Source organism: Nothobranchius furzeri, chromosome 4 (genome assembly GCF_043380555.1).
Source record: "Nothobranchius furzeri strain GRZ-AD chromosome 4, NfurGRZ-RIMD1, whole genome shotgun sequence".
In the NCBI taxonomy this organism is placed as follows: domain Eukaryota; kingdom Metazoa; phylum Chordata; class Actinopteri; order Cyprinodontiformes; family Nothobranchiidae; genus Nothobranchius; species Nothobranchius furzeri.
Genome location: NC_091744.1, coordinates 58,085,870 through 58,108,809, shown reverse-complemented (window position 1 = coordinate 58,108,809; position 22,940 = coordinate 58,085,870). Strand labels below are relative to the sequence as shown.

Genomic DNA, 22,940 nt, shown 5'->3' with positions numbered 1-22,940 from the left:
TATATCAATAATTTTTTTATATTGATTGATATCGATATTTATTGAAAAATATTAAAAAAAATTGTTGGCCATTTTATTTTTGGTATTTTTATTTTTCTCCGCCTCTTCTCGCTGCAACATCTTGCTGCCTCGCGCTCTGTTTTGGCTTGAGAGGGGAGGGCCTGGTGACGTAGCGTGCCTGAGTCTGTGGTTTTGATTGGTTAGGAGTAAGTCTAGTATGCTGCTACCTGATAGGTTATAATGAAAAAAGGAAACTGTTTCATCGAAGTTTTATCGACCCATTTTTTTTCCTATCGCAGCACCGTGTCTATCGATAGATATATTGAACTATTGAATTATCGTCCAGCCCTAGGTTACACAATATTCCAGTAATTAACACAAAGTAAATAGTTTAAATTGAAATATATTTCTTGTGGGAACCTCACACCTACAGCTCACAGTGGTATCTGAAATCATTATTTTGGTCAGAAATCAGTTTCATTGACCTAAAGTACCTGATTTTACAGTTTTACTTCAATCCCCAATAAGAGGTTTAAAACTTGCTCGTGTCTCTACGTTTATAGAACATTTTAGTGTAAAACTGATGATTATTTTTTTATCCATTGAGTACTTTTGTCTGTCTCTTATACAGTAATCAGTAAAAAAAAAAAAAAAAGCTAAGCCCTTGTGTAAAATCATCTTTTCATCTTTTTCTATTTCCACTTCATCCTGTTCAGGGTCAAAGGTTAGCTTTGCATTTATAGGGTGAGACGCTGAGCAGACAGGTCAGCAGCCGATCACAGGGTCAACGTAGAGGCAGACAGCGGAGTACACTCATACAAAAACAAGGAAAAGATCCAAACGCCACATAGAAATGCTCCTGATGTTTGAGGTGACTGAGTGTACACAAATCAGGACATATCTAATTAAACCGTTTTGATGTGGCCTTATGAAGTGTTCTGTTCAGGAATGATCCAATCAGGGACACTCTTAATTTAATCAAACCTGGATTTCATATTTTACACACTGAATTATTTGTACTCAACAGCATGAGTTGAAAAAAATGAAGTGCATGGATTGAGTGGATTTAGAAAAATTTGTCTTTCCTGATTCCCATTTAACTTTGTGAACCTTGTTTGAAGGAAGTACTGTGGAAGTGTTGTGCAATTACCTTCATAATTACTTAATCAAGCAATCACCTAACCCTAATTAAGAAGTTAATAATTAAAGAGTTCCGGTTACAGTGCTTTGTTTGAGTGTTTGTTAGTGAGCCTTCTGTCACAACAACAAGAGGAAATATCTCCTGCAATTAAAAAATGATGTTTCCTAAACTGTCTACCATACCCCCAGGATCACAAATATGCTGAAACGCCTTGCTAATGACCACTGAGTTAGTCAGAGTGGGTAGAAATCCCTTGGACTTGGGACAGCATGTGTTCAAAAAGAGTCTTACGCAATGGAATTCAGCCTGAGCAGCGATGTCCTCCTCCACGTCTGGACCTCTCCCTCCTAGACTTTTACATAAAAAAAGAAAATAAAAATGTTTTATGATTCTTAAACAACCTTCCAGATATCAGTCATTTTACATCAACACCTAAATGTAGTGAAGTCGTAAATAAAAAGCACTCATTGGAAGTATTCTCAGCTTCTTATCTCATATTATACCTCATCCAGTTTTTTCATTATCTTATATTTCAATTAAGACGTTGTTGTAAGACACAGCAGAAAGAATGTCCTATTTGAGTTTGGAAGACAGGCACCTGTTCACCCATGTGAAAAAGCAGCGAGCCAGATGTTGTCTGAAATACTTGGATGTATTTTTACATCTGGACAGATTATTGAAATAGCTGCAGTGAATCCTCACCAGGCCCCACCCCCCACCGACGTGGTGAAGGCAGGAAGGAAACCTCTAGTTGTAATTTTTCTCACAGAGAGATTACCGTCTGAATGAAGTGAATGGTGTGGGTCACTTCCAGTTTATTCTAGTAAATGTGCGCTGGCAAATCATGTGAGCTTATTTGTTCTGCAGATGGAAACTCTTCTCTTTTGAAGTCATTATAACAAAACACATCCATGTTTTTGCATTAGCTCCTTAATCCATTAGTCACCTTTTCTATTAGTGAGATTTTTGGACTCAAATAATGCTTTTTAAATTTTATTTTGAAAATATGTCATGATGCTATGCAACAAAATCTATAGCAAAGATACTAATCAGTTAGCATAAGCTCACATTGCAGGATGGATGAAAATTGTAGCAGTTGTTGTACTGTATGTTATTTTTCTGAATTAAATAATTTTTATATGTGAAAACATAAACATGTACACATTGAAAAATTGGCCCAAATTGTCATTATTTACCTATTTCACCCAAACTGGTTCTTGACTTTTCTGATAAACTTTAAATCTCTTTGAAAAAGCTAAACATGCTGTGTTTTGCAAATAGAAGACTGTTGTCTGCATTAAAAGTGTCTTTTTTTGTTGGTTTCTCATGAAGAACTTTGACAAACATTTTTATTTTATTTAATTTACTTGTCCCCTTGCGTGTACTGAAAGGTACTTATAGTTATAAGTTTAAATAAAAAAATTGAAAGAAATTTGCTGTAACACACACACACACACACACACACACACACACACACACACACACACACACAGACACACGCACACGCACACGCACACACACACACACACACACACACACACACACATCCCATTGTGATCTCAACTTTTTGCAGCATTTATTGAAACAATGAAACATTCCCCAACTTTTAATTTTCTCTGTTTTAATCTACAAATACAACTGTTAGGAATTTTATCAATATGCTTATCAATAACCCATTTTCTGAAGTCGAAGAGAAAAGGAGACAATGAACAGACAAGTCAACCAGTTATAACTGTGGCACATGCACGAGGCAAAGTGCCCCGGACATCTGATCACAGAGTTTATTTAAACAAATAGACAAGAATGGGAGTGAGGTCATTGTGTGAGAGAACGTGTGTGTGTGTATGGGAAAAACAGTGTGTGGGTGTGTCTGAGTGTGAGAATGCTTCAGGACATTTGTGAATAGGATTAAAGCAATGAAATATAAAATTTCCATAACAACAACTCAATGCGACGTAATGCTACATTATTTAGCACAATAAGAATTATCATATGTAGCGTATCTAAAGGCCAGTATAACCATCAAAATGAACAGAAATTAACTTTTTAATTTGCAGACACAAACACCCCATCTGCCTGGCCTCCAAACAACAAAGCACGGCACAAGACCTTGTTACCGAACAAGGAAGCCATAATGTCTTTGCTCAAGGTCTCATGCAGAAGACGAGACCTCCACTCTCTGAATAAAGTTCATCTTCCTTGAATCATAAATGACTTTTTAAAATTCGATAATCACATAAGTGTCCAATGATTATCTCTTGTTAAATCCCAAAGTGTTTGAATATCGTGTGCATTAATCAATGATGTGTGAATATTTTTCCTGCAGTTATTCATTTCAGACCTTAAACTACACCAGATCAGTATTTGTTAATTTAACAAGTTAATCTATCAGTATACACATACATCATAAGATTAATATTAACATTTTAACATTCACTTCACCAGGGGGGCTGCCAGAGATTTTGGGCCCCATGAAAAAATATCAAGTTGGGCCCCCTGGGGGCTCATCCATAGCTGGAGCTGGGGTTCCACCCTCCCATATTCGAAGGGAGAAAAAAATATAATATACTTTATATTAGTGTTTCAGTTTTGCTTAATTATGTAGGTCTACATGCATTCTTACTTAATTACATATCATTTTCACCAACTGTCTCTCATTAAACAGTGAATTTCCTTCAACAGAATTAGCAATATCACTGCTGGAAAAAGCAGGAAATGCACATGCTGAAAGGTGTTAATCTCCTTTTAAATTTTACTCCCTTAAAATGTGTTAATTCTAAAATTTATTTGATAGTAAAATTCAAATTTGGATATCTAATTAAATTTCCATGTTGTGTCAAAGCTTTACATAACTACATTTTCAGCTTTCTTTCCTCTTGAAAGCAAGTATTTCTGTATGACTGACAAAAATTAAGGATTCACTGCTCACAAGGTGACTTCTTTATTAAGTCTCCATGGCTTCATCATAGACACAAAAAGAATAAGCACACAGTTCAAACCGGAGTCAAATAGGGTTACATAAAATTTTAAAGTTGGACAACTTTGCATGAATACGTATATACTTTGTCCTGACCAAACCTGACATTGGATGGGTCCAGGCTCTGTACATAATGAAACTGATATATGTGTTACAATATAGGCTATTATTTGTGACAAAATCTTTATCCATGTTAGAACAGTCTTTAAAATTAATGCACAACAGGGAAAATGCAGCACAGACTCCTGCAGGATATTAGCTGTAGTTCTCCATCACCAATACTAGATTTCATATTTTATTGTGTTCAATGTTATATCAAGTTTATTTATTACAATTATTGACAGCTTTTGTTTCATTTTTGCTCTCTGATGAATTACAGTGGGGCAAAAAAGTATTTAGTCAGCCACCGATTGTGCAAGATCTCCCACTTAAAATGATGACAGAGGTCAGTAATTTTTATCATAGGTACACTTCAACTGTGAGAGACAGAATGTGAAAAAAAAATCCATGAATTCACATGGCAGGATTTTTAAAGAACTTATTTGTAAATCAGGGTGGAAAATAAGTATTTGGTCAATAACAGACATTCAACTCAATACTTTGTAACATAATCTTTGTTGGCAATAACAGAGGTCAAACGATTACTATAGGTCTTCACCAGGTTTGCACACACAGTAGCTGGTATTTCAAATTAAATAGTCAAAATAAAATAGGGACCTCTGAATAAATATGCATTTCATAAAGACTAAAAGATTGTTTGTTTAATGTCTTAAATGAGAAAAAATACTGCAAAGTAAAGTACTTGTGATTTTTAAACTTTATTTTTTTATTCAACTTTGAAACTTTTTTGGGCCCCTGACAGCTGTGGGCCCTTAGAATCTTCCTAATCTTTCACCGCTTTACGGCGCCCCTGCACTTCACATAACTGTTACAACATTTTTACTTCACACTAAGAGTTAACCTCTCTGAATATCTGAGGGAAGGCGTGATTTCGGAGGTATTTTTGGTAATGCCAAATTCTGATTTGTATAAGTTTATAAACAATGAAGTTGACAAAACAGGAATCACTTCCTGGTCTAGTTAGTCTTAGCCTTTCCCTCGATTAGGCCAGTTGGGTGAACAAGCATTTTGAAACCATCCTATCTTTTGACCTCAAGGCTAAAGCCCCTCTGCAATGCTTGTGAGTGATTTCAGACACAACGACTCTTTTAAGAGCCACTGAACAGCCTTAGACGCAAAATAGACACTCCAGCTTCCTGCCGTCACCTGAAGATAACCCAGACTAGACGAGTTGTAATCAGAGCTGCTTACGGGCTCTGGTACCAGAGGTCCACGTCATCGCCAGGGTCCATCTCGACCTCCTGACTCGTTGGATCGCTTGGGGATCTTCACACAAGGGCGCGTAGACCGTCACAAATTGCGTTGAATGGTGTTTATATTTAGCTGTTTAAACCATACAGCCAAATTGATTTTACAACCCAGACACCACAATCTCTCTCACATTCCATCATTTCATCCATCATCTGTCATCCTATACAACATCATTTGATTCATACTTTGTCATGTACAATAATTTAGTTTAGGAAAATAGAATAAAAAAGTTTTATACACTATATTCCTGACTGTCTGAATTAATGTGAAGTGTGTATGTTCCCTGAAAAGGTCAAAGAAGCTAAAGGAATGTTAAATTAAATATTCAAAGACCAGTAAAATTGATATTTCATATTTATATGGAACTTCACATCTTATTGATCATTTAATAAATAAATAGCCAATCCTTAATGCTACAATATTGTTGTAAATATTTTACCTTTTCATTGTGCAAAGATATGTATTTCATCTGACATTATTGTGGATAATATGGCATGAGGAAGCTCTGAAAACAACAACGAAAACACCAAATTCCTTATCGTGTACAACAAAAACATTTTTCTTTATGTGCCCCTGGTGATCTCTCAATAAAGTCAATAAAAGTGCCGTCTCTAAATCAGTTTTCTCAGGAATATTTGTCATTTTAGAATAAAGATATTTTATCATAGAAACCAACATCAAATAAAAAATATAATTTTACCTGTTATACAATCGATGTTATCATTAATGCTTTTAAACAGTCTTCATCATAAAGCAGCATTTTAGTTATAAACAACACCTCTATAAATTTGATCCAGACGTGCTTTAATCAGGACAACATAGTCTTGTTCATTGAATATGACAGAGAGTAGGATGGCTAAGCTTAGATGGAATATCCTTGTTTGTGGCTGGTTGCTGATGTGGTGTAATCCACCCTAAGCTCCTCCGTGGCTGAAATGTGGGGGGGTTATAAAGAGGGTTGTGGGAGGGCTGCTGTATCGCTCTCCACGCTGCCCAGCAGCATCATTTTACCAAGCCTTCCCATCTGTAAGACCTTACAGCTTCAAAACGACAGTTATAGAACACTGGTCCTTCCTTAAATAAAAATAACCACAAACACATTGAATTAACGTGATTTTCATGCATTTCTCATAACAAGTCACAAGATGTTTGCTTTCTTTGCTATTGAAGATTAAGTTCGTCCAGCATTGTTTCAAATCCTGCCATCTGTATATTTTATAAATCCTCTTGATTCCTCGCTGGGTCACGGGGAGCTGGTGTTCATTTGCAGCATTCCCTGGTTAAGACAGGGAATGTTTAAAATTGTGGTTTTAAGTAAATTGATCAAAATAAAATGGCATTTACCAACATAAATATGACACTTATACAAGCTAGCTTTAAAACACAAACATAGTCACCGAACCTTCTCCCCTCCTATTGGCTATCATCACTAGGCCACGCCCCCATGACATGAAAATGCCAAAGCCCAATAATTTGGGTCTGGATATGAAGCAAAACAGGAAGTGACAAAAATTGCAGTTCCACCCTCATCCGCTGGGGGCTGGTGTCAGATGTGAGCAAATCCTCGTTGACTCCCATGTTAAAAATACCAATTTCACAGCAGAAATAAACATGTTTACAGCCTGGTACCAAACATGTTTTTGGTTTAATAGATCTAGTTTACACTCATGACAACTCTGAGGGGGGTGAATTTTTTTCTCACTGTTCTGTGTAAGTGTATTAAAGCAGCTTTCCGGAGTTTTCCTCTTTCAGAAATTATGTATGATTTGTCAGAAATCTGTAAAAGTGATTATCTTATCGTGTACTGTGATATAATATAAGCAATATGTCTTTTTTTTTTGCTAAGCACGCCCCCTGCCCGGCAGAGCTCCGTGCAACAGGAAACTGAGCACCGACCAGAACTAACCAATAGCGTTAGACTGACGCTTCAAATTTATTTATTTATTTTTATAGTGTCCTGTCTGGCTGTGAAGTAAACAGAATTGATGTCTGAATGCTGGTGACAAGCCTTACAGATTTACTCTCAGGTGGAGCATGCAAGCATCTGCTTTTAATGTCACGCCTGATACTTAAAACTTTATTGTTATTGTTTTTGAATGCTTTGTAATTCCGACCAGACACGGAGTCAGAGGTGAAAGAGAAAAGAAAAGACAAAAGGTGGGGAGAGAGGGGGAAAGGAGGAGGGGGGGGGGGGGTCCACACAGGGCTGGACTGGGACAAAAATCAGCCCGGGCATTTTGACTGGAGACCGGCCCATCACCTGTTTTTTTTGGAAAAGACATTAAGCCTTACGCTGTTTCTGACACACACCAACGTACACTTTCTTATTGGTAGTATTTATGTATCAATCTAATAAACGTAAACCTACACCATCCTTCCTATCCTGGTATTCTAAAAAGTAGGGTTGGGGGTAACTGATTATTTTTTAAATGATTATTCTGACGATTATTTTATCGAATAGTCGACTATTCTAATGACTATTTAGATGATTAATCTAGCGATTACTTTTCTATTGCACAATTAATAAAAACCAAAAAATTCTAAATAAATTCCTCCAAAAAATTGATAAGTTGTTACTGTAAGAGAATAAACACTACAGGCCTTCCATTTTGTATAACACTGCTTTTATTGTGTTGCGGTTGTTTATGTTCTGGTGACGTGTAGAACTTGGGAGTGCAGGCTGCTGCCTGAGAGGTGGTTGGAGACGGAGTGTCTCCATGCTGCTTTGTTTTGTTCACTTATGTGCATGAGGCAAGTGGTGTTACGACCCTTCCTGGGGAGTCACGTGTTTCTCCTATTTTAACTGTAAATCCTTCTAGCTGTTATATTTATAACAAGAAACAGATATTCGGACAGAATATTTTCACGTTTATTCGAATATCATTGTGGAACACACCCAGCATCATAATAAATGAAGTAATATTTATGCCAATTTAAGCCTTTATGGGTGACCAGGACTCTGTGTTTATGAATGTGGAAGACACCCAGCATCCTGTGATGGCACTAATAACATCAAGAGATAATAAATAAGGTAATATTTAGGTCAATTTAACCCTTTACACGTGACCAGGACACTGTAATCAATTTTTGGCAAGGGAAATGATCATTTGTTGCCATTTTTTAGGTGTTTATGAATGTGAAAGACAACCGGCATCCTGTGATGGCACTAATAACATCAAGAGATAATAAATAAAGTAATATTTAGGTAAATGTAACCCTTTACAGGTGACCAGGACACTGTAATCAATTTTTGGCAAGGGAAATTATCTTCTTTTTTTTTTTTTTTTTTTTTTGTTGTTGCCATTTTTGGGGTGTTTTTGATGACACAGTAGGCAGTATGAGTACAGTAACATCAACAGATAATACATAAAACCCTTATTTGGTCAATTTTAGCCTCTATGAAAATCTTAGCGATTCAATCACTTTTTGGCAAGTAAAATGCCATTTTAGTTGTCTACAATTAAATCATCAATAAAGAATTTAAAGATATTTTGAGGCATTTCTTATAGGTAAACGGGAGGGTGTAGTCTATTTGGCAAGTGACAATCTTAATTTTATGTGCTGAAGTGCTTTTATCTTGTTACTTTTAAATAGAGCAAAGTAATGTATAGATAGTAACCTACACAGTGTCATTAAAGCCAAAGCTTGATCATTTTAAATACTTTTTTTCAAGTAAAAATGTGCCCCAAACTAGTTAACTGTGGCTCCATGTCAAGTAGATTAAAGAAAGGAAGGGGAAAAAATTAAATCGCTGGAGAATTGTTTATTTCCATTTATACAACGTTTACATTCAATACAGGGTGCCATTTTACATTGTTTATTTATTTTTTTAGTATCAAGGCTGTAACATAAAGAAAGCCAGTTCTTACCACAAAGTTTGTGGCACAAACCATCTTTCAATCGCAAATATTGCAAAAAGGATTAATATATCCTCATTGTGAACGTTTAAGACAAATAGCAACACTTAAAACAACTTCCGAACTGGAAAAACTAATGTGGCACGGTGCAGAAACGAGTGCCCGGGCGGGATTCGATCCCCAGACTCCCGGGTGAGAGTCATACGCTCTAACCAGTCAGCCAAAGGGAAATCTCCTTGGCAAAGTAGCCAGAGCGCATGATCAATCGGGACACTGTGGATGCTCACCACACTGCTACATCTTACTCCTTCTTTCCACAAGCACGTCCTCGTGCTCCCGCGCAGGGTGCCACAAACACTGCCACACTAACATCCGCGATAAACATCTGTTTAAGTACCGGAAGAGGTTATCTTTGCTTTCTGAATGTCCATATTGCTAATTATGCTGAGTTTTAGGGCGAAATCCTGGGGAATTTTGTCTAGAAATGCAATTACCTAACCGTGCGCGATCCCGCGGTGGCTAATCATTTTTTGGCTGCGAGTCAATTTATGGCACAACACCGGCTCGGGTTTCTCCTCCTCCTCCCTCTTTTCTTCTCCAACCTGTCGCTGGGCTGAGGCTCCATCACTTCCTAAATTGATTTTACTTGAACCTTCACTACCAAACAACTGTGAGATTTTAACACATGTGCCAGCATCAGCCTGAAGGGCCAGTTTCTTTTTTAGTCGAATTTTCTCCGCTCCTCCTTTCCGTTTTTTGTTCTCCATTTTGTTAAGCTCGTCTGTCTGTTTACTGAGATTCACAAACAACTACTGGTGGGTGCATCAGACCTCTGGCTATTGGTCCAGCCCAGAGTGTATTATTACCAATTGGCCAATCCACCAACTTATACGAGGCATCGCGTGGGGCGGCGCGGACAAGTTGTCCGCAACAACTAGAGGCCAGAGGAAAAAAAAAAAAAAAAAAAAAAACAGACACCGGCCCATAAAAGATGAAAGGGTCGGCCCAGCGGGCAGTTGCCCGCTATGCCCTATGGTCAGTCCAGCACTGGGTCCACAAAAATAAACAATAATGAACAAGAGTCTGCTACTAGACCTGCAGAAAGAGACAAGAAAAAAAGCAATAAAAAATAGGGGACACAACAACAATACAACAAGATCAAGCTATCACTGCGTCGACTTGATGAAGAAATAAAGAATCAACATTGTTTAACTGAACAGTCGCACGATAATAAATCACAGTGCATTAAGTGTTTTACACCATAGTCTTAAGACCTGTGTTGAACGTGCCCAAGCCCATACTTTTGAGAGCACCATGTGAGCACCTGTGTGTGTACACGCGCTTGTTTATGTAACGTTTATCTATAGGAGCGTCCAATAGAGAGTGTGAGGGACCACAGATCTGCCCCCCAAAGATGCGTAGGAGACGGGGAGAGCTCCAAGTCCCAGAGATCCAGGCGCTGCCCCAAGCACAGGAACCCCAAGGAGACTGCAACCAGAAAGGCCCCCGCCCCCCTCGAGAGGCACAGAGGATCGCCCCGGGGGGCCACAACCAGCAGCCGGCAGAGCCCCTGGAGACATCAGCGGCAAGCCCACAGGCCCGCCCGCAGCCTCCCACCCCCTAGCCGGCCGAGCCCGGGACCCAGCGACCCGGGACCCAGGGGCGACCACCCCCACCGGGGACCCAGCAGAGCCCAGGGACTCAGACCCCACCAGGCCGCCACCGGGATTGATCAGGCAGACGCCAAAAATCTTGAACCCCCTGACGCTTCAAATTTAAGGAATACCTCGGCTGATGCAGAGTTGATGAACTTTTCACGGACAAGAAAGTCTCTAAAATATAAATATATGAAAACACAACATAACATGAGAATAATACTCGTAAAACAACGTGTTTTAGCTGTTTGTTGGCTACAGAAGCACATTTATAAACAGAAACGTGAAGTCACCATGTTTAAGGGAACATCGTTTTTCTGTGATACGCTTGTCAGCCACGAGATGGTGCCATTAGATAAGAGAAATACTCTGGAAAGAAGCTTTAAATGCCAAAAAATCTGAATAACTAATGAGCATCAGACCCATGTGACCGCAGAGCTAGCTCCGGGGAAAAGCCTCAGTCTGAGCCTCGGCCTCGCCTTAAAACTCTTCCGCGATTTTCAGTCTCTCAACTTAGACATGGGCGTGTCCGAATCCACGGGTAGGATGCTTATGAGTACGGGTCCTCGCCGGTCTAGCAAGGCTGGGTCCTTGCTAGACCGCTAAGACCGGAACCCAGCGGCTCTGAATTCGGGCAGTCTAGCCTTCACCTCTACTGTGGTCCGTAGGTCCTGTCACAGCCGTGGCGGCAGCTACACGCAAAGGAAAGTTGCTAAAGCTAGTGAAAATCGAGCAGGACTATTTAAGAGCTACACAGCAGCTTCACCTCCATCAGCAGCGTTTGTTCACAACCGTTTTCAGGTAAAGTAATTGTGTTTATTGTAGAAGCTTTCAGGACTTACATGTTAATTTTAGATGGTTTCATGTATGTTTTAAACTACAGAATGAACTTGTTAAACGTACACAATACATTACTACAGAGTATTATCATGTAGGTAATTAATATAAACCGAATGCTTTATAAATGTTGAATGCAGTAGGATGTTTTCTAATGTAAATTGGACCTTAGAACTTCTTATTTTGCATCAAATGAGGGTAAAATGCTTTAAAAACAGGCTTTTTAATAAAATAGCAGTGAAGTGTTTTCAATGTGCATTTGTTTATTTGACTTAAGCCTAATAATGATTAGATCTGTCTTAAAAATGTAAATTGTCTGTAGTTTTTATTTAACTATTTCCTGCTGTTTTTCTTTCAACTGAACAGAACCAACGTTCTGCAGGTTATATGTTTTGTTTTACATTTTTCAATAAAAAAAATAAAACTCTTTTTTTAATCTATCACAGGTCAGCATGCACCATGGTGCGCATCTGCATCTGTGCTGGTGAAGTTGTAGCCCTGGGGGATGAGTCTGAGGAAGATGTGTGTGGAGGAGGTCAGTGGTGTTCTGTCCTGTAGGAGGTACCAGCAAACCACCACTACAGTTAACAGGCAAGTCATTGGAACCTCTATTAAAAACAACACTGTGGTTTTATTTGCTGAAAAGTCACAATTGTTATACCAGTGGATCCATAAACCATCTCCTCATTTCATAGTTCTGAATACATCTTAGAGATGTAACAGCTGTCGTCTGAGCCAGCCCAGCAGGCCCTGTAGATGGACGATGGAGTGGACAGTGAAAGGAAGCGTCCCAAAGCTCTCTTTGCGGACCGTCCTGTATGATGTTCCTCTGACCAGAAACGTCCAGCCACGGGTCTGCTCCAGCCCTCCATCCACGTCTGGATCTCCCTGCAGCAGATCCAGCTGCACTGTTAAAGACTTCCTGCTCACTCAGTTTAAATAAATGATCCAGGAAGAGTCACTCAGGTTAATCCTGCTTGAACCGTACATAACTGGTCCATACTGGTTTTGATCTGAAAATAAGTGTAACGTATTATAAATAATCTTGTCTCCTTGCAATCTTTTCATTTTCTGTTCATGTTACATGTTCAAAAACATCTGTAATAATAAAACTGGTGATAAAATCAATGATCAGAGTTATCAGTTAGTATTTGTTTTAATAAATGTGTTCAAATATCAAACAAACAGCTAATTAACATTAACAAGATGACAGTAGAAGGCCTCTCTCCCAGGATGACCCAAAGCCTCTCCTGACCCTGGACACCTGCAGTCCTACACAGAGAAAATCAGAGACCACAGGTGACAAAAGGCAATAAACACATTTTTACATTTATCCACATGAGAAGATAAAAATTATATTCTCCACACAAACAATTTTTACTTCATTAAAACGTGTCAGCTGTGTAAATCCCTGAATGTAAAACTACTTTTCACAGCAGAACACAGAAGAACTACTGTGGTTGTGTGTGTAAACAGCTTCACTCTTCACCTCTAAGCTTAATAAAAACGCTTCTTTGCTCTGTTGTCCTTAAAACAAATGACAAGTTTAATTCGCTACACACCCACCCACATACACACACACACACACACACACACACACACACACACACACACACACGAGAATAACTGGGACCCGTGAAACAAACTCGTTCTGGCTGATTTCTGCCTAAAATGTAATTTAAAAAACTAATATACAAATGAAAAATGTCTATAAACTGAACCGCTTTAAGCTTTTAAGGTTTCTACGGCTAGTTTCTAACAAACTTACGTTTAAAACTTCGTAGCTCTCCCCATTTTCTCTTCCTGTTGAAAATCCACAGCTGGCACGCAATGCATGCTGGGACAACCTTGTTCTGTGAGGATACAACAGACCCGTCCTCGAAATGTGGGGGAGTGAGGACGCATTTGAGGACGCGAGAATGAGTATTCTTGGAATTTGGACAGTACTCGTCGCTGCGCTGTGACGTCATCAACCTCAAAATGCACTCTTACAAGCATCCTTCCCGTGGATCCGGACACACCCCATTAGTTGTGCCGTTTGTGCATTCTTTTTTGGATATTATTAGTGCAATTGTTGGACAAAATTACTTGCTCTGGTATTAATTGCACTAATAGAGCATCCAAGAAGTCTCCACTTAATTTTTTTCAGTAAGTAAAATTATATTTATGTATTTATGTCGATGATTTTAGGTCACTGCCGCTCTTGCACTAGCTGAGCTTAGATTTTAACATGTACCGTTGAACCATGAAATTTAAATGTAATAGGGTAAAACCCAGTGCATTTTACACAACGCTGCATTTTTGAAAATGGGTTGAAATATGACATGTTGCTGGAGCTGGGTTCCGACTATCGGTAGGGTCTCCCTCCCCTCAGCGGCAGCTCGGCGCATCTCTGACTGCAGCGGCGCCTGTCTGCTGCTCGGGCTGCCGGCTTCTGGAGCTCTCAGATGAAAACCTCTGTGTTCCACCGGGTTTTACCCAGCGGTCAGCCCGGCGTATCTCTGACTCAGAAGCTCCGGTGTTGTACACAGTTAACTCCGGTTGTAGCTAGGTAGCTACCTCCATTAGCTTAGCTCCCACCTCTGCGTTAGCTTTGGGTTAGCTTGTAGCTACATCGCTTCAGTTCGACGTGTGTTGTCATTTGATCCCAGCCTTAATGCCCCACCCTCAGCTCCACTTTTCCCTTTTATGGAATTGTCTGGGCTCAATGGAACCTTTGACACTGTCAAAATGGCGGTGGTGGCCACCTCCCATTTTGGCACAAAACTTATAATTGGAGCCTATGGACACAAATTGTCCAGTATATATGTCGATGGGGAATGTGCATTGCTACAGTAAACTAGAGAGATGGAAAACATCAGTCCCAGTTTTCTCGGCCCAAATGTTTGTTTTCCACAACTTCAAAAATTCTTTTTCTAGTAGCTTTCTGACATTATTGAGCAGAGAACCGCTCACTCCAGCGGTGTGCTGTTGCTAAATGCAAAAGCACGAGGAGCCAGGTAAATCAAAGTGCTGTGGTTCAGAACCTCCGTTGCCGGAATAAATGACAGAGTGCAAAAATATTTAAGCTGGCTTGTTTTGCAGATTTGCCATTGTAGCTTTAATTAATAAACAATAAATGACCTTCACTTGTAGCATTTTTCTGAGACAAAGAACTCTGAAGAGCTTTGAACTACAATAATTGATTCAGCCAGGGGCGGATTAAGAACTGAAGAACATCCGGGGCTTAACACACGCACACACACGCATGCGTGCGAACACACACTCGTGACACGCACTAGTCAACATCATATATGTCTTGTACCACATAATTTTTAATCTGAAGCTACATATTAAGCATTTTCAGGGCAGAGTATTGTCCCTGTTAGTGTTTAGTGTGAGATGATAGTAAATATTCCCTTTCTTTCTCCATCAACTTTACCTGATAGTAAGCTAACTTTAGGCAAACCAGCAGCACAACAAATATTTTCAAATAAGACTCACAAACCTGATTCAACACCAGTCTCATCAAAGCTGGGGTTCTGTCATGTTACTTTTGGTCTAAAAACGTCCTTATGTCCATCTTCACTCATGCGTTTCGGGCAGAGAGTGTAGAAGAAGCCGGCTGCTGAAGGGCTTCTTCTTCAGTGGTGGAGGCTCAGGCAGGCTGTATACAAACTACTGCCAGCTGCTCTCTCTCTGTTGGACTTTGGTACTGCATGTTACTTCTGCGATTTAGATCTGGGGCTTATCATGAAAGATCCGGGGCTTCAGCCCAAGTAGCCGGGCCTAACGCCGCCCCTGGATTCAGTCATTCATACACGCATTCACATACTGATAGTGATGAGCTACATTTTAGCTGCACTAGCCCGAGGCTCACTGACAGGCGAGGCTGTCGAGGGATATAGAAAATTTAGAGAATAAAAGAGCAAATTGCAGGTTACATTTTTTTTCTAATTCATATAAAATGCTGTCCAAAAATACTATTTGAAATGCTTATTGTGGCTATTTGGTTTTAAAACAGCAGTTTTCTAGGAAAAAGTGGCCTTTCTGAGCAAAGCTTCTAAAACGGCTCTTTTTTCTAATCTGAACCTCTGACGTAACCAAAGGGAGTTAGAAGCTAGGCTGCCTCAGCTCAGTGTGGAGAGTGGCTAGTTTTAGGATAGAGAGGTAATGTGATCCAGTCAGTGTGTGTGTTTGCTAGTTTTGGGTTGTGTTCATGTTGATAAACTATAGTTTGTGAAGGCTGTACCAACTCCAGCCGGTCTGGACATGGAGTCCCCGGGTTTCCAGATAAAAGAAACAACGCTTCTATCTCCGTGCCTGAGGGCGTTTTGTGCAGCTGAAAAGACGGACTTCTGTAGCCCACATCGGTCGGTACCGGGACAGGGAGGTCCGCGCTGGGCTCTGGAGACCCGTGGAGGGTTTTAAAAAAATTAAATGCGGATTTCTGGAGCTCAGATCACCACCAGAACCAGGACAGAAACGACCACCAGAAGAGATGTGCGGCTCAGCGGGCCAGTTGGTTTCCGGGTCGGAACCGGATCAGAACCGCCACCCGGACAACCAGGAGAGGATCATGTGCAGCTTTTAAAAATACCAACTGGACTGGCTTGCTGGTGTTTGGGTCAGATCGAGCTCACAGAAACCCGCATGAGCTCCAGAACCGGAAGCTCTCCCTCTCTCTAAACTACGTTTCTCTGCTTTGGCCGATGGTTTCTCCCTCTGGTTTGTTTCTCCCTCTGGTTTGTCTCTACTCTGGGGCGTGCGGCAAACTCATAACTTTATGGTTTTGGTCCATCAGAAGTAGAATTATGAACATTTAAAGTTTCCTCTGTGTCAGAGCCGCATTAGAATCCATATTTTTCTCTGGATTAAGCTAACAGGACTCCCTCAGCTGACGTCACTTGGTTTGGCAAAAAAAAAAAAAAGACTTTCTCACAAAAATGACTCCAAAAGTCTAAATAATTCATGTATGTGTAAAAAAAACTTTTAAAACGAGTTTCTATTATGTTTCTCTAAACACTGGTTCATGGGAGGCTCTAACCTGCAATTTGCTCTTTAAGTAAAATGAATTATCATTGCAATACAATGCAGATTTAATGTCATTTTATAGGATGTAGACATTCACAAAATTGGCTTTATCATTTATCAGCCTGTGAATTCAAAGTTATTAGTCAGAGTAATATAAATCTAAAAATCAGAGTAATGTTATTTTGTGATAATTTTTAGCTCAATTGGTTATTGCGTTAATATACTTATTTTGCAGAAAAGTTAGTTCCATACATACACTACAGAATCTTTAGTGTGGTCAGTTTTGCTCCCAAACCATAGACTTAGTTTGGATATGTTTCTGCTATAAAATGTGGTTAGTGTGATAAATGAGTAGATGTGACATGCCTGCAGCAAAAATCTTTGCCTCAGCTCATCATAATGCGTCCCTCTCACCTGTCCCACTGCACCACCTCATTCTTAATCAAGTCTGCCAGGCTAATGTGATCTATATGTCTTAATAAGTGTGAAAAACATGAGGAATAAAATCAACTTTTTTAGATCACTTTTCATCTTTTTGCATTTTACACTTTATCCAATTCTCACACATCGCAGGGATCCTATGGCCCTATCTGAGTCATGTGAGCTGGTATTTCTCCTGGATAAACCTGCTATCATGGTATTATTTTATATATTTAATAATTTACCTTAGATGCCGCTCTTGCAGCAAAACTTTATTTCATTTTTAAATAGAAAAATTTTAGCTCCAACAAGATTTTCCCCAGTAAAATCTTGCTTAGCTTTTACTTTTATTTTAATTCAGGTTTTAGTATTTTCACCGAGTAAAATTACTTATGACTGACATTTTGATATTCACTTACTGAATTTACTGAGTAGACAGTTTGGTGCGGCTTTATGCTCTATTTTAGTGAAGCTAGACAGATTTGCAGTCAATAATACTCACTAAAACCCCAGCTGTTTTGTTTTAATCAGATCCCAGGGGTTTTGGCCTGCCTGAATAAGGTTAGCTAATGGTTGTGAGTGACTCAGTCATGTCTGCAGCAAATGCGTTGCTGCAGCTTCAATGCAGAAAGAAATTCTATGATGTGACTTTAGTAAAAAATTAAATCCCTGTCTGACGACGTTTTGTATATGATCAAACACCATCTCGGAAACATTGGATTTATGGCATTTGAAGTCATGAGGACTGGGTTCTTTTACAATCAATGTCTCTTAATCCATCTTCACAAGTGAAGAACCTGGGTGTCATCTTTGACTCTGAGCTGACTTTTATCCATCATATTAAAAATATCACCAAAACAGGTTTTTATCATCTAAAGAACATCGCCAGAGTCCGCCCCATTCTCTCTCGGGCCAATACGGAGACGCTGATGCATGCTTTTATCACCAGTAGAGAACCGGTCGGTGATGGTGAGGATAGTGTTCAGGTGATCGACGGCGGGTAGTCCCGTGATAAAATCCAGGCCGATGTGGGACCACGGCCGCTTGGGCACGGGGGGCGGTTGCAAGTCCACAGCACCCGATTGGGAGGATGACTTGGACCGGGCGCATACTTCACATGCGGCAGTGAACTCTTGAACATCCCTCCTCATAGAAGGCCACCATAGAGCCCGACGGAGAAACTGGAGGGTGCGAGCTTGACCCTGATGTCCAGCAAGCTGTGAACAATGCCCCCACATCAGGGCCTCCCGTCGGCAGATGGCCGGAACATAGAGGCGGTTCGGATGAGTCTCTGGGGGGTGCCGGAACGGCAGGGAGGGCAGCCCGGATGGAGGTCTCCAGAGGCCATTGGAGGGAGGCCAAGAACCGCTGGGCCGGTAGGATGGTCAAAGGATCTTGAGGGCTTGGATCTTGCGTGTAATGCAGAGAGAGGGCCTCCGCCTTGAGGTTCTTGGAGCCGGGTCGGTAGGCAATGTGGAAGTTGTAGGGCTTGAAAAAGAGGGCCCACCGAGCCTGGCGAGGGTTGAGTTGGCAGGCAGTCTGAAGATGAATCAGGTTTTGATGGTCGGTCCAGATGAGGAAAGGGTCAGTTGTTCCTAAGAGCCATTGCCGCCACTCCTCCAGAGCCAATTTTATTGCCAGCAGCTCTCGGTCACCAACTCCATAGTTCTGCTGTGTAGGGGAGAACTTTTGGGAAAAGTACGCACAGGGGTGGAGTTTGGAGTCCAGGCCCCGGTGCGATAGAAGGGCTCCCGCTCCCACCTCGGAAGCGTCCACCTCTACGACGAAAGGCCGGGTCAGATCCGGGTGGAGAAGGATGGGCTCACTCACAAAGCGACGAACCAGATCGTGAAAGGCTCGGGTGGCCTCCTGGGTGAGACGAAATGGGTGAGGATGGCTGGTCATTTTGGTGAGGGAGGTTAGAGGTGCTGCGAGGGAACTGAAGTTGCGTATGAACCTGCGGTAGAAGTTAGAGAAGCCCAGGAAGCTCTGCACCTGTTTCAGGGTCGTGGGCAGCGGCCACTGTGCTACTGCCTGGACCTTCTTTGGATCCATACTCAGACCCTGGGAGGAGATGGTGAACCCCAGGAAGGAGGTGGGCTCCTGGTGGAAAGCACACTTCTCCAGTTTACAGTATAGGTGGTGGTCCAGGAGGCGGGACAAGACGGCCCGAACGTGCTGGGTGTGTTCCTCGGCAGTGCGAGAGTAGATGAGTATGTCGTCCAGATATACGAAGACCCAGCAGCCTAGCATGTCTCTCAGTACATCGGTGATGAAACAATGGAACACCGCAGGGCTATTGCAGAGGCCAAACGGCATCACGAGGTACTCGTAGTGGCCGGTCGGTGTGATAAAAGCTGTCTTCCACTCTTCTCCTTCTTTGATGTGGATCAGGTTATAGGCACTGCGCAGGTCCAGTTTGGTGAATAGAGCAGCTTGGGAGATGGCGTGCAGGGCGGTACCCATGAGAGGAAGGGGGTGACTATCTTGGATGGTTATTTTGTTCAACCCCCGGTAGTCAATACAGGGCCGGAGATCCCCTTCCTTTTTCTTAACAAAGAAAAACCCTGTGGCACCGGGGGATGTGGAGTGGTGGATGAATCCCTTCTGGAGGGCCTCGTTAATGTAGGAGTCCATCGCCCGGGTCTCCGCTGGGGAAAGTGAGAATAGACGACCCCGGGGCGGGTTGGTTCCAGGCTGGAGCCTGATCTCCAGGTCATAAGGCCGATGAGGGGGTAATCTGGTGGTGGGTTCTTTGGCAAAGACATGAGCGAGGTCATGATATTGGGGAGGAACAAGCGTCAAATCCACATCCTTGGGAGGTGTTGATCTCGTCTGGGGTTCAGGGGAATTACAGTGGGTAAGGCAGGCCACGCCCCAAGCCAGGACCTTACTGGTGGACCAGGATATGTGGGACTCATGGCGGCAGAACCAGCAGTGACCCAGGATGAGGGGAGTAGCCGGGGCCTGAATGACCAGGAAGCGCAGAGACTCCCTGTGCTGATCGATGGTCATGCGTAGCTCCAGGGTTCGGTGGGTGAGAGGATATGGCAGGAGCGGACGGCCGTCCACTGAGGTGACAGGAATGGGTCGGTCTAGAGCTGTTAGGGGTATCCTGAGCCAGGTGGCCAGTCCATGGTCGATGAAACATTCAGCGGCGCCTGTGTCCAAAAGGGCTTCCAGCGGGACCTGACCTTGGTCCAGGTGGAGGGAAACTGGGAGGGTGGTGCGATGTGAGACTGGAAGTGTGGAGACTCCGGGCGAGACAGCCCCTACTCTGACCCGGAGGGACCGTGTCCCGGTCGTCTCGGGCACGTGGCACGATGGTGACCCAAATCCCCACAGTAGGCGCATCTTCCTTCCTGGTAACGGCACGCCCATTCCTCGGGGGGAAGGTGTCCCAGCTGCATGGGTTCCTCCGTCGGTTGGTTGCCCTGACGACGGGGAGTCAGCCTGGTGTGGCCGGGAGCCGACATGGAGCTAGGTCGGTTAAGGATACAGCGGTCAAGTTGGAGAGCCAGGTCCACCGCCAGGTCCAGGGAGGTTGGGGCCTCATGCCCGATCATGCCCTCACGGAAACGGACAAACCCTCCTGGTAAACGGCCTTAAGGGCAGCGTCATCCCAGGTCAATGGAGCCGCTGTGGTCCGGAAGCAGGAGGTGTAGTTGGCCACCGTCTGTGAGCCCTGGCGGAGCTGGAGCAGTCGGGTCTCATCCGCGGCCTCGCTGCTGGGATGAACAAACGCCTTCTTCATCTCCTTCACGAAAGTCTCATAACTGTTGCAGACAGGAGACTTCTGGTTATAGAGGGCCACCACCCATTCACCGGCCCGACCCCTCAGCAGGGAGGTCAGCAGGGCTACGCGAGAGCAGGACGTGGGGTAGCGTGCCGGCTGGCATTCAAATGTCATGGCCAGGGTGGTCAACATGCCTTCTGGAGATCCCCTGGTCCCATCCCACTTGTCTGGGAGACTGAGGCGTGGCTCCACGTTGTCACTGGTGGCCGAAGCCTGTCGTTGGAGGGCCGCGGAGAGCTGGACTGTTAGATCGGTGAGAGACTCGAGCTTGGATGCCTGGCGATCTACTACGGCACGAAGCTGGGTTATTTCTGCCGTCTGTCGATCGGCGAGGGTGCGCAGTTGAGCTACTTCTGCACGTAGATGAGCGAACTCCGCTGGGTCAACCTTAGACTCAGTCATCCTGTCAGGTCTGATTGGCTGAGCTGATGCTTTACGGAGGTTAATTGTAGCCTGGCTGTGTGACCCAGACGCGGAGTGGCTGGCGGTGGGTTAAACAGAACACGCGGCTTTAATCTGGGAACGGCGACGCAGCGCTCGGCAGGAGCTGAGGCTGAGCGGCAGTTCCGACTGAACAAGGAAGCTGACTTACTGGTAGCAGGCAGCGAGGAAATGTCTCTTTCTTGGTTTGAGGGCTGGTGAGCTTGAGAACTCGGGTCAATGTCTGGCATGGATGATGACTGAGTGATAACTCAGTGGCAGCGCTTCCGTAAATAGAGTCGGCGTGATGACGTCCTCCACCCACGCCGGTGATGGGAATGCTGGGTAACGTAGTGCTCCGCCAGTTAGGTCTGTAAGGGGTGGTTAGGAGGAGGAGGAGTTTGTGACACCCCGTATGTTTCAGGATCGATTTCAAAATACTTTTAACGGTTTTTAAGTGTCTTAACAGTCTTGGGCCTTCTTATCTTTCAGAAATGCTTTTACCGTATGAACCCACGTGGTCTCTGCGCTCCTCTGGCAGCTGTCTCGTCATCCCTAAAGTCAGGACACATATTCACGGCGAGGCGTCCTTCCAGTACGACGGTCTTCGACTCTGGAACGAGCTGCCAGGAGACCTCAGGGTTGCTGAGAGCGTTCATGTTTTTAGAAACAGGCTCAAGACTCATCTTTTCAGCTTAGTTTTTAACTGATTACTCTCACTTTTTAAATTAATTAATTACTTAGTTTATTTATTTATTTTATCTATTTATTTAATGTATTCTTTGTTTATATGTGCTTTTTAAACAGTTTTTTTACCATAGATTTATGATCAACATTATTTTAATATCTATATAACTTTTTATATAACAATTCTCATTTTAGCTCTTTGGATTTTATATTTTAACCTTGATTTAACCTTTTGCCTGTGCTTCCTCTGTGGGAGCCCCCTGCCCGGGCAGCGGTGGTCGGCTGTGGCCAAGGGCGGAAATCCCTTTTCAATTTTGGGGGGGACATGAAAAAAAAAGCTCTCTACATACAACACTGTATGTCCTTATAAGAGACTGACCTGTGACTCTGTGCCTGTGTCTGACAGGCTCTGGCTGCCTGTGCTCAAGTGACTGGACTTTGCCTAATGAAACCATTTAGAAACAATTTCATAGGCATTTCATTTCTTTCTTATAGATGTCTTTATCAAAATGCAAGTTTCTACTTACTTGACATTCTGGAACATTAAAAAACGACCTGATGTCTGCCGTTTTTCGTTTCTCTGCCATTTCAACTGACTGTTGGACAGCAACACACACAGATGGGATATTGTCATTAGAACGGAGCTGGAGGATATTGATCAACAATAATATCTTGCCAATTTTGTACATCTCCATAAGCATCCTTTCTTTTTGTTTTCATTTCAATAACAAGACTGTGGCCTAAAACGGAATAAGCAATTCAGAAT

General features: G+C 42.4%; 1 protein-coding gene across 1 annotated transcript in view; it reads left to right on the top strand.

The window, feature by feature from the left end:
• kcnq1.2 (potassium voltage-gated channel, KQT-like subfamily, member 1.2) overlaps positions 1-22,940 on the top strand; it is a 322,797-nt gene that overhangs the window by 10,166 nt on the left and 289,691 nt on the right. The window lies entirely within an intron of this gene.